The 13,021-nt window shown below is 38.6% G+C and overlaps 1 long non-coding RNA gene across 1 annotated transcript; it reads right to left on the bottom strand.

Annotated features, from left to right (window-relative positions):
- Positions 1-1,889: 1,889 nt before the first annotated feature.
- On the bottom strand, positions 1,890-10,592 carry LOC112026072 (uncharacterized). Its single transcript, XR_010626895.1, has 3 exons — positions 10,410-10,592; positions 9,753-9,804; positions 1,890-2,050 (listed from the first exon to the last, which is right to left on the bottom strand). It is a non-coding gene; the product is annotated as an uncharacterized LOC112026072 (long non-coding RNA).
- Between the last annotated feature and the right edge of the window lie 2,429 nt (positions 10,593-13,021).

A 13,021-nucleotide genomic window follows, 5' to 3' on the forward strand; every position in this document is an offset into this window, starting at 1 on the left:
TGGGATCAAATGATAGAGGTCTTAGATAAACAATCCAATGTTCTTTTGGAACTCAAAGAACAATCAAAAGATCAAGGATCCCATGAAATTTCGGAGAATCAAAGTGATGTACTCTAAGCATCACCAACAATTCAAGAAAGTAATATGTTGGGGGGTGCACTTTCTACAAAAAATGAGTTTGAAGATCAAAGATTCAATGAAGTGGAAAATGTTGATCAAAGGGATCTTTTCATGAATTCAAAAGAGTCGATCTCAATCCCACACACTGAATTTGCCATTCCTGATGAGTTCAAGGGTATGAGAAGCAAGATATTTTTGTTTCTAGTGCTCACAAAAATGGTTAAAGAATTTGTGCAAGTCTCCATGGTCATAATTTTCCTTCAACACTTCAAAATATGAGGCCGAGTATTCTCCAATCAATGTGAGCAAGGGTTAATTTCTATGTTGTAGAATCTTGAGGACAAGATCATCTGAAGGGGAAGCGAATGTTGTGTCCCAAGGCCAAATGGCAAATAATTCTGAAGTAGTTGAAGAAGTTTGAATTTGAATAGAATTCTAATAAAATTATGCAATAGGTTAGGATGAGGATTAGGATTTAATTTCAATTTGTATTTACATTTAAGTAGGAGTTGGCTACACTATCTTTTATTTCTCAATTCACAACAGCCACATATAACAAAATTGCATAGAACTCGACTTTGGTGAAATAGAGTTTTACTTTGAATTTGAATTTGATTTTGAGAAAGTTGAGTTCCAAAAAGATGATACATAAGTAAATAAGTTGCAATAGAAACTTTTAATTTAACAAAATAATCTTCAAAAAACGAATATTTAGCACAAAATAAAAACTCCTGTTATGGAGGTTTGGTTTTTGGTGGCTAACTTTTTATTGGTGTTCGATTTGAGTTTTTGCTTCGTCGTGTTATGGTGGTTGATTTGGGTTTTCACTGTCTGTTTTGAGGAGGTTGATTAAGGGTTTTTGTTGGTTGACAAGTGATGGTCAATTTCAATTTTTGCCAAATAGATGGTGATTGAAAGAGTGTAAGCTGAGTATATAGTAATTAAATTATTTAATTGAATAAATAAATTATTATTTAAAAAATTAGTTATTATTTGATAGAAATCCATTCTATAAGGACACCATATAAACCACTTCGAGAATCCAATTCTGTAGGAATTTTATTATTAGAATTAGGTACAGCCCCCTACTTAAAAAACCTTCACACAATTAGACTTTGTATTGTAACCTTAATAACTCACTTGTCTTGTCATAATAGTAACTCTAGAACCTCTAGATTCCTTTTATGGGAGTTTCCTCCATGAACGAATCGTGTTTGCAACTCAGAACTTCGGAGCTTAGTAACAACAACCCATTGTTGGAGAAATGAACTTTGGGTTTGAAGAATGGTTTAAGTACAAGGTATATCAAGATCACAATATTTTTTTTACTAAATATGATCAAAGCACAAAGATGAATTTTCTCTATTTAAGCTCAACGATAATGTTTTCTAGATTGACTTGGTATGGCTATGAGAATGGCAACCTTCTCTGAAGCTTTTCTCTCTTCGTTTGTGTTTCAATCAAGCAAGTTTGAGTTTCGCTAGGGTAAAAAATATGTTCTTCAAATTCTCTACAATAGCATCTTGACACAAGTTTGTTATTGCACGGAATTAGCTTAAAACTAACAACTATTTATCAAAAGAATGTATCATTTTCAAAAGAGAGATGCTACGTCTACAACAATTTTACAACATTTTTACAACAAATCATAGGTGGTTAGTTATTATTGGTTCAAATTTGAAACTAATAGTAAGATTACTTTTTTGCCCCAATAATAATAACCAGTAACAACCTGCCACTTAGGATTAGTACCCGTGTCCGTGCTTCCTAGTTTAATGTATCTATTAACAAGTCAAACCATTCACTAGCATGCTCCAAATTTCTAACTGGGTTTTACTTATTTAATCACCTGGCATTGTTGACCAAACGAAATTTGATCCAGAATACATCAGTGAAAGGCTCACAGTCCTCTGCATCCATTGGTTTACACCTAAAGATAAAAAGTAACACAAACAAAAACAATATAAATACTTAGAAGGGCAAAAACAAAGATTTTAATCTGTGAAAATAATGAACAATGTGTCACAATTTGGTTTTCTTCTTGAATTACCAACTGAATCATTCTTAATTTCTGTAAATTTGATTTTTTTTTTTTTTTTTAATTGTTGAACTTACTCTTCAACATCTCCATAGGAGGAGAACAATTGAACAAGTCATCCCCACAACCTAATGCTAGAACGTTCCTCACAATCAGATACCTACCTTAGTTAAATATGAAAAAAAAAAAAAAAAAAGTTATTGAAGTTATTATATCACTCCCAAATAAGAAAACACAAGAGAGAGAGACCTGGATTCGTCACAAACTGTATAGACGCAAACTGCCGGAGGCTCGTCTTTGTATGGAGCCATTGTTTGCTTTCTTTGTTTCTACAGTATAATGGACTCTTTAAAGGCCATTTGGTAATATTGTTCTAATAACGTTATTTAAGTGTTGTGAACGTATAGGTAAAAAAGTGTTATGAAAATATGTGTTGTGTTGTTTAAACAATGAAAACTGTCGTTCAAACAACATTGCCAAACAACCTAGAGTCTAGGCCTCCCAAACGGTTTGATATTTTATATTACAGGATGAAAGGCAATATTGTAGATGGCAAAGTTGGGCCAATTACATCTGACCCATTGGACCTTTGGCAATGCATTAGTTCAAATGGGCTTAATCAAATGGGCCCTAGAAGTGGATGGATTTTCCACGATTTGGTTAACAAGAGAAAAGGGAGAGACAAATACTAAAATCAATTTCTTTGAATAGGAGAGAAAAGTGGGAAAAATAAAAATTTGGTGATAGGAAACTGTCTTTTAATTTTTTTTTTTTAAAGCTTATATCCAACTTTTTAAAATTTCACTTTTGAAGGTACAATTATAATTGTATGGCACCGGACCTCCAGGGCCATTTGGGCCTTGGACCCTAGCTCTATGTATGGCCCATGGTCCTGACAACCCTATCAGAAACTGGGCTTGAGGCCCACTGGGGTCATGGATACGGACCTTATGTCATCGTGTTCGACCCAGAACCCGTTAGGCAGGTCATATATGCTCATTGGTTCATAGCCAAGAGGTCGCCCGGCAAATCTCGTCTCCGACGAGTGTGACTGCTCGGGAAGGCCATATCCCGTATGCCCGGTGACGTCTTGAGAAATATCGCTGCCAAACATCACTTCCTGAGGTAGGAACCAGTTTCAATGCCACTCTCACCACACCCCACTCCCAACTAAACACCTACTTAGCGATAACAACATTGGACCTCCTCTTCCACTAGCCATAAGAGTAATCATGATTCTTCCACTAATTTTGGGTTATAAATGTGAGAAACTAAAGAAAGGAAGGGGGTTGGTTGCTAAAAGGTTCTGGAGGAAGCTTAGAGTTGAGAGCAATAAAGTCATAGGAGTGAAAGGGAAGGAGTATAAAGGTTGGGGAGATATTGTTGGGTCTCTAAACTAGAATCACCCAAAGTAGGAAATTCAAAGCTCACATTACAAATAGATTGTGAGCCCAAGATCAAGTCAGCCCATTAAGCTCGTTTTGGGTGAAGTCGTGATACTGGCCGAGATAAACCTATGCAATGCACAGGTCAAAGAATTTGCTCCCGCCCAGAACGATGGGTTAATGGTGGAGCATTTGGATTTGTTAGAAGAGTATCGAGAAGCGGCGACCATGCGGCTAGCCGAGTATCAACAGAAACTTGCCCAGCACTATAACCGAGATGTGAAAGCAAGGGAATTCAATGCTGGGAACCTGGTGCTATGAAAAGCAGTAGGGAACGCATGAGATACGAATGTTGGGAAACTAGCCCCTATCTAGGAAGGGCCTTACAGGGTTACTGCTATCGCGGGAGCAAGAGCAAGAGCAAGAGCATAGCATATTACTTGGAGGATCTAGATGAAAGACCACTTCCCCGGCCATTAAATGTCCACAACTTGAAGAAGTTCTACCACTGATCAATTGTACACGGGGGCGTAAATTGAATGAAACATTGTATATATGCTTTATCAACTAATATTAAGATAATGTTTATCCATGTAGGTGCATTTAATCCCATTATTGTTGATTTATTAGCACCAGCCAACGAATACGAAAAAAGTTAAGGAGACTAGGGCAACGTGTTTTATGCTAAGGACAGAAACTTGTCCCCAGTTCGATTCCTATCACTGGACAGGTGGAAACCTTAATCCAAATTACATAAGGACATAAACCTATCCCTGGTTCGATTCTCATCACCAGGCATGTGAAAACCTTAATTAAAACTCTCTAAGGACCGAAACCTGTCCCCAATTCGATTCCCATCACTGGAAAGGTATAAACATTAATATAAATTACATAAGGATAGAAACCTGTCCCCAGTTCTATTCTCATCATTGGGCAGGTGGAAACCTTAATTAAAACTCTTTAAGGACCGAAATCTGTCCTCGGTTCGATTTCCATCACCGGACAGGTGGAAACCATAATCTAAATTACATAAGGACAGAAACCTATCCCTGGTTCGATTCTCATCACCGAGCAGGTGGTAACCTTAATTAAAACTCTCTAAGGGCAAAAAACTGTCCTCAATTCGATTCTCACAACTGGGCAAGTTGAAACCTTAATTAAGACTCTCTAAGGACCGAAACCTGTCCCCAGCTCGATTCCCATCACCGAACAGGTGAAAACCTTAATCTAAATTACATAAGGACAGAAATATGTCCCCGGTTCAATTCTCATTACCAGGCAGGTTGAGACTTTAATTAAAAATCTCCAAGGATAAAAACCTGTCCCCATCCGATTCTCATCGCCGAACAAATGGAAACCTTATATTAAATTCTCTAAGAACCTGTCCCCAGCTCAATTTTCATCTCTGGGTAGGTGAGGGCCCTACACTAAGTGTTCCTAACAATGCTCTAGCAAAACTCCTCTCAGTGGAAGGCTTCATGCCCGGGAATTATTTCGGGCCCATCCTAAGCCGCTACAAATTTACAAATGTACCTGTCCCTATGCAAAGTCGAGGAAGCATCATGACTAAATCACCCAGCCAGAAGGCAAAAATGATCACTTGGATGTGCTAAAACAAAGCCTAACAATTTTAAGACAATCATTCACAGAGTGCTTAGTCTCTAAAGCCGAGAAACAAAATAGTTAAAGCAAACAGAAGCAAATAAAATCAAACCATTGTTCGGTCACCACAGTCTGATGATCGTAGGAAAATAAGTCCGAAAATAAATGAAATTGAAGTTAAAGCCAATTGTTCCGTCACCACAGTTTGGTGACCGTGGGCAAACCACAAAAGAAAAAAAATTGAAGGAAAAGCAAACATGGATAAAACGGCTAGTTAAAAGTAAATATTAAACAACTAGATTTGTAGGCGGGGGTTGGGTTGCTTCATCGGCTAGCTGACTGAGGATGTCCTCGGTCGGTGGCTGCTAGGCTTATTCATTATTTGCAGCATAGAGGTTGCCGAAAACCTCAAGATCAATGTGGGCATCAATCACTTGGACCAGCTTCCTCATGTTGGTGGTCTCTTCCTCGTCCGCAGCATCGGCCTGACTTTGGGCGAGAGGTGTAAGAGCCAGGTAGGGGATTTGATCTGGGTTTCTTAAAGAGGAGACCTCGACTACTCCTATCACCTGGAGGGCCACCAACCATCCCCCCCGAACCCATGAAGCAGTGCCTGATGGACAACAGGCTCCGTAAATTTCTCAGCATCTGCGAAGCCCTCGTCATACCATTTGTTTTCGCAAGCTTCAAGGGCCGCTTTTAAGTCAGCTATTTGATTGGCCTAGGCCAAATTAAGGCCGGCTGCCTCTACTAATTTAAGCTTGACACCCTCCAGCTGGCCTTCCGCCTCGGCCAATTTCTCCTCTGCCAATAACCGAGCTTCCTCCGAGGATTGAGCCTTCTTCTCTGTAGCCTCAGTAGCCTTGGCCTTTTCCTTTGCTATGGCGTTGGCAACGTCCTTCAACGCTTTCTCCCGATCAGCATCTTCGGCGAGCTCCTTTAATCTCTCACCGAGGACATGAGTCATCTACACGGACTGGTAACACAAAGACGAGTGTAAGGGTAGAAGAATGATTCATGTATTAAAATAAACGAAAAAGGAAGGAGAGAGAACTCACCGCCACGGTGTGCCATTATAACTGTCGTACCAACGAATCCTCGTCCCCCTCAATGAAAAAGTGAACATTCTCGGGCAGCAGTAAGTCGTGCACTAAGTTTTGGGCCACCCTTCCCCTTTTGCCCTTATCTCATACCTTTACACTGGCTGTGGCTGGCAGAGGCCCTGCGCTGAACTTAAAAGTAGGCTGCCAATGAACCACATGCTGGGAGGAAAACGCTACATTAGCACCGACTTGGGCGGTAGGCTGAGATTCAGCCACCGGCTCCCGGATCATGATCCCGCTGGTCGGCCGAATCGGGGTCTTGGAAGGGGCATTGCTAGGGAACTTGGGTGGTTGATCGTCAAGGCCCTGCTTCTTTTTCGCGCAGTTGGAAGAGGGGGGAGGAGGAGTTTGGCCCTTGCCCTGAGGATGTTGAGACTCAGCAGGAGGATGAGTGTCGTGCAAGAATTGTTCAACCATCATTTTTCGCCTTGTCACCATTTTGGCATCTAGTCTGACCTCAGTTGTTTCTTGCTCGGTTGGAGGGGCGAGATCTATAGGTTCTTCAATGGGAACATGTTCCTTGCAACTTTGAGAGACACGCTCAGCAGACTCATGTCTGATCGGAGTAAGGTCTTCCGTGGTTATGTAGCATGGACCGATGTCACGGGCTTCGCCGAAGGTCAGTTTGGGGGGGAGGGGGGGGAGGAAGTTCACGTGCCGCACGTCTATGTAAGACAGCAAAGGGTTGTCTAATAATAGGTCTTGGCTGAAAGGTTGCCAAGTCTTGTAAACGAGGTCGCAACCGAGTATGAGATGCGATGTCTGGAGCTGCCCGTCGGTATGAACAAATATCTCGGACCTAAGTACAAAATTCAAGTCCCTAACGTGCACCACTCTAAGGTCCGAAACAAATCCTTTGTCATCTGCAACAAAGGAACAGAGTGAGTTAGTGCCCGGGTAGGTAAAACAATCGTAAGTAAAGAAAAAAGAAAAAAGAAAAAGGGAAATAGATAGGTAGGCAATACGAACCAACTTCGCGCGGTGAGAGTGGGCAGGGGAGTTCATTGGCAAACCAATTGCCACTCACCCTGACAAACTCCCCGACTGAGTTTCTGTTAGAATCGGGCAGGCATGAAATTAGCAGTACTCTAAAATCTCTAACTTTTAAGTAATAATTGGTCTTTTTATTTCCACACAGGCTGTACATGAAATTTATATCGTGGTGGTTCAACTATAAACCATATATCTGGTTCAACCTATTAACACGACTAACTACCCGGTAAAAATTGGGAGGAAGCTGGTCAGGGCACAAGCCATAAAACCTAAGGGTATTAAGTAGGAGTGGGTTCACGGGAAACCTAACCCCACCCTCCAAAATTGCCATCAAGGGGAAGAAAACGGTACTTGACCCAAAGCGTCTGTGGAGAGCGATTTCGCTCTCATGGCAGTATGCCACATTCACATCCTCAAGGATGTTGAATGTTTGCCTAAAGGTGGCTAGGGACACCTTAGTGTTTAAAAGGTGAGCAAAACCCATCCTAAACTCTAAAATTGAAGGAAGAAACTAAAACAAGAGAGAGAGGTAGAGGAACTTACTTTGGGCTCTAGAAAAGAAAGGTACTCTGGGCTGAAGGATGAACGCACGAAGAGGTATGCAAGGCAGGAAGGAAATTTAGAGGGCAAAGAATGTAAAAGTGAAAGAGTGATCTAGAATGAGCGATTTATAGGAGCCAAAAGGGAGAGAATAAATGCCACTTATTAAATGAGGAACGGGAAACTCTATGAATCCCACCATAACTGCCACACGTGCGCCGTATCAGTTCACAAACCGTCAGGTAATGATGACGGCTAAACCAACCGTCAAATACAACGTGCCTTTTGAGGGCACATTAATGGGCCTCTCAACCGTCCAATACCAACTCATCGAGCTTCCAGGATGGCTACTATCTCTTGGGTTCCTTGATTTGTCTTTGGGCGCTGAGCATGAATCAAGAGGGGGCTAATGTACGGCACCGGACCTCCAGGGCCATTTGGGCCTTGGACCCCAGCTCTACTGTCACACCCCAAACCCCAAAGGGTCCAAGGCATGAAAAAGACATCTCAAGAACCTGTAAATTTTCCTTTTTGACAATTTAATCCACAAAAATCATATCAAGTACTAACATCAAGAATTATCATAACAATTCCATTAAATATACTCTCAAATTAAGTCAGAGCTCTATAACACATTTACGAACAATAACTAAAAATCATGTGCCTCCACATTTACAAAACTTTGATGATTTAAACAGAAAGCCCCAAAGCTCTCTAAAATATGCATTCCCAACAAAACTCTTGGGCTAACAAGCCTCAAGAGCCCAACTTCTAATAAAATTAACTACTGCAAGCTCCCTTAAAAACAACTAGATCGAATTACCAACATGTAAGTCACCTAATTCAACATAAAACTCCAATCACTACCGATAAGGCAAGCTCCTTCCCATGATATAGCTAATTAATCTGTAAGACTGTGAAATATTGGAATGAGCTAAAGCCCAGTAAGTAGCATAATTAATGGGGGTGGGGGAAATGCAAGTTTCATCTTCAATAATAATAATATGACAAGAATGGTTTAATAACCAAACACAAAGTTTCTCAAAATAAATACCTTGAAACTATATACTATAATCTGTGAGCATCAAAAATATAATTTTTCAAGCCATAATATCTAACATATGGTAATTTATCTCAAATATACCACGCTACCACATAGACTGGTCAGGAGATCCACCCATTCACAACTGGCATGATATTGTCCTCTCTGGTATGCAGACTCTTGGCTCGATGGACAGCAGCCTCACCCATACCCTCAAGGTTTTTCTCTCCCCCCATGGGTAGCAGAGAGAGCGCGTCAAATATGACCTCTCTTGCATGTGGTCTTTTGGCCCCATGGGCAGCAGCCTCACCCACACATAATCAAGGAATCCTCTTCCCCCCCATGGATAGCAGGGAAGAACACGTCATCCAAAGTGAAAAGACACTGACCTGGATTTGATTCCAATGTCACAAAGACCACGAAAACCAAATCGGGTGATCACCGGGAAATCACATATGGCATGGTGTCAAAACCACATAAAGCTCACAAGTATACATTTTCTTGAAATACATAGTTCATATCCAGGTAGTTACAGAAAACCTTAAATAATCTAACTTCTACAAAGTTTGTAAGGTTTTCAACTTCATTTTTGTCAAAAGGATTTTCTATCAATTTCCCAAGTACTAAGACAAGATAAGCATCTTAAATTTTCCAATACACCATAAAATCCAAGATTTTATTATCAAGATTAAATAAAAGATGCTCATTTATCCATATCAACAAATTCATGCATTTCCCCAAATGCGATACCAAATATGATGCATTTTCATATATATAATCATATATATATATATATATATATTAAGGTTACAACACAATAGTTTTTAGGAAAGTATAATTTCTATAGGTAGTTTCCAAAAGTGTGTCTAACCCAAAAACATTTATATAACATGGTTATTTTTTCAAAATTCCATTAAAAAGTTACTTACCTTGCAACCGCAAAATCCTAATTCTCCAAGCTCCAAGGAGATTAGCTAGAACCTAAACAATATCAAGCAAACTTATCACAATAAGTATAGAGCTTGAAACTGCATCTAGCCACAATTTAGGAATTGCCAAATAATCACTTAATTAGGCAAGCCTAATATTTAACCTCATCAAAAATAATATATTCCACTTCCAAAGTTTCTCAACAAATAGATTCACGAGGCATAAACTCCAATTTATAAAGTTAACCCATTTAATATCATCTCCAACATTATGACTAGCTTCCATAAAATTTATACTACATCATTAAGAGACCCATGAAAGCAAAATCAATATATCCTCCAAGATAAGAAATTTAGAACTTCAACTAACTCCAAATAAACCCAATGGCAATTGAAAAATTAAATTTACCAACCATCACATGTTATAACTTAAAACTCCTAAATTTTTCCACCATACATAAACCTTTAGTAGTCATCACTAGCACAAAATATATACCCACTCATCAACTAGTTCCACCAATACAAAACCCATACATAAGAACACATAAATATCACTTCCAATGCTCATAAATCACATGGGTATCATTATTAAAGCTTAGATAAAAATTAACCTCAAGCAAAAGTGCAAAATCCACCAAAAAGATGAGAAATTTTTACCTCAAAAAAAAAGATGTAAAGGTGTTTATGAGTTCTCAACAATTTTCCGGTGATCTTGCCGGAAAAATGATGGTGGAAATGGTGGTGGTGTGGAAGTGCCGGTGGAGAGGATGAGAGTAGAGAGGAGCGTATGAGAGAAAACCAAAAAAAAAAAAAAAAAAAGAAAGAAAAGCAAAGAGTGAGCCAGCCAAAGAAGAGATAAGAGGGAGTGGGTAGTGGGGTTAGGTGGGGCTTTGGCATGTGGGAACCCAAAAAAATCTGACCTTACTATCTTTTTTTGTTTAAACAAACGGGACGTTGCATCTACAGTACGACCGTGGTCCTGACATCCTTGTCAGAAACTAGCCTTAAGGCCCACTGGGGTCATGGACACGGACCTTATGTCATCATGTTCGACCCAGAACCCATTTGGCAGGTCATATATGCTCATTAGTTCCTAGCCAAGAGGTCGCCTAGCAAATCTCATCTCTGACGAGTGTGACTGCTCGGGAAGGCCATATCCCGTATGCCCGGTGACGTCTTGAGAAATACTGCTGCTGAACATCACTCCCTGAGGTGGGAACCAATTCCAATGCCACTCTCACCACACCCCACTCCCAACTAAACACCCACTTAGCGATAACAATATTGGACCTCCTCTCCCACTAGCCATAAGAGTAATCATGATTCTTCCACTAATTTTAGGCTATAAATATGAGAAACTAAAGAAAGGAAGGAGGTTGGTTGCTAAAAGGTTTTGGAGGAAGTTTAGAGTTGAGAGCAATAGTCATAGGAGTGAAAGGGAAGGAGTATAAAGGTTGGGGAGACATTGTTGGGTCTCTAAGCTAGAATCACCCAAAGTAGGAAATCCAAAACCCACATTACAAATAGATTGTGAGCCCAAGATCAAGTCAGTCCGTTAAGCTCGTTTTAGGTGCGCACAATAATTTAGCCTACTTTCAACAAAATCAATTTGCAAAAATTCAAATAAACTAATAGCAAATGAACGCTTAGAAGAAGAAAAAAAAAACCACATTTTAGCTAATCAAACCCAAAATATATTCACATCAGGCCATGCAAAACTGTGTACAAATACATGGTTGTTACAATAATCGTGTAAATTTATACTAACACTATTCATTTTGTTTTTTATTCTTTTTTTATGTATCTAGAGAATAAAGAAAAATGATGGATTTTGGTTGTTGTGTGTAAAGAAAGAGAAAAAATTAAAAATATTCAAAAAAAATTAATGAAAGATAGTATAAAATAGAGAAAATCTTATGTGAAGTGTTTTGAAAAGTGATTATGTAAAAGAAAAAAAAAAAGGTTCTTATGGTAAAATAGACATGAATTTTTGCACAAACTAATACGAATACTCGAAATTTTGAAAAATATTACTAATAAATTTTGGTAAGATGGCCTAGCCTTTGTTGTGCCTTTAACTTTGAGAATGTTAAAGGCACACTTCTAGACAAATTGGTGTTAGATACTTGAGAATAGGAAAATACAAGTTTGGGTTGAGAATTCGTCTTAGTGTGTGTAATTTTTATTTTAATAAATTATTCAAATTCTTCATTCTCTTAAAAGAAATTATTATGATAATCTCTTTTAAAAGTAATGACATTAAAACAAATGAGTAACTACCCTAAATATTAGATTTGTATATTCATAATCTTCATGTTTAGAAAGACTTTCACTTAAATTTAGCCAAACCAAAGTGGACTGAAATGCTACATTAATGTGGCTCAACAAAAATGTAGTAATAATAAATGTTATACTTAAGATTTTAGATATTACAAGTTTGAGATCTTTTTTTTTTTAATAAATTTGTATTTAAAATAGGTGCTCTTAATCCAAACACGTCTTTTTACCCATATGTAAGTGCACAAAAATGGACTAAAGTAGACCGAATTGGATTGAAGAGATTCGAATGGACCAAAGTGGACACAAACGGATCAAATGGAACATAGTGGACTGAATGCACAAAATAGGACCAAATGGGAACAAGGTGGACCAAATTGGACAATATAGGACCGAAGTGGACGGAATAGAACAATGAACCATTGTGAACCGAATAGGACCAAAGTGGATTGAATAGGACCAAATAAGAATGAATGGACAGATTAGGACAAAGTGGACATTATGAACCAAATAAGAACATATAGGACCAAATATGACCAAATTGGACTGAATAGGATCGAAGTGGATAAAATAGGTCCAACGTGGACCGAATAGAACCAAAATAGATAAAATGGACTGAATAAGACCAAAGTAGACCGAATAACCCGAATGAAGTGGACCAAAGTTAACAAAATGGACCGAATAGCATCAATATGGACCGAATAGGAATGAAGTGGACAGAATAGGGCCAATGAGGACCAAATATGACCAAAGTTGACTAAATAGAACCAAAGCAGACCGAATAGGACCGAATAGGAATTTTGAATTTTTTTTTTTTTATTGCATTTTTAGTGTTCATATTTCTAATTTCTAATGTCCACTTTATTTGTATTTTTTTAACTCAAAACTAAAGAATTTAGCCCAAATATATTTTTTTTTTAAACTTCATACTTTTCGACCCAAAAATTAAGGAAAAAAAAATGAATTTTTGAACTAAACTTGAAAAAACAACC

Source organism: Quercus suber, unplaced genomic scaffold (genome assembly GCF_002906115.3).
Source record: "Quercus suber isolate HL8 unplaced genomic scaffold, Cork oak 2.0 scaffold_909, whole genome shotgun sequence".
NCBI classification, from domain to species: domain Eukaryota; kingdom Viridiplantae; phylum Streptophyta; class Magnoliopsida; order Fagales; family Fagaceae; genus Quercus; species Quercus suber.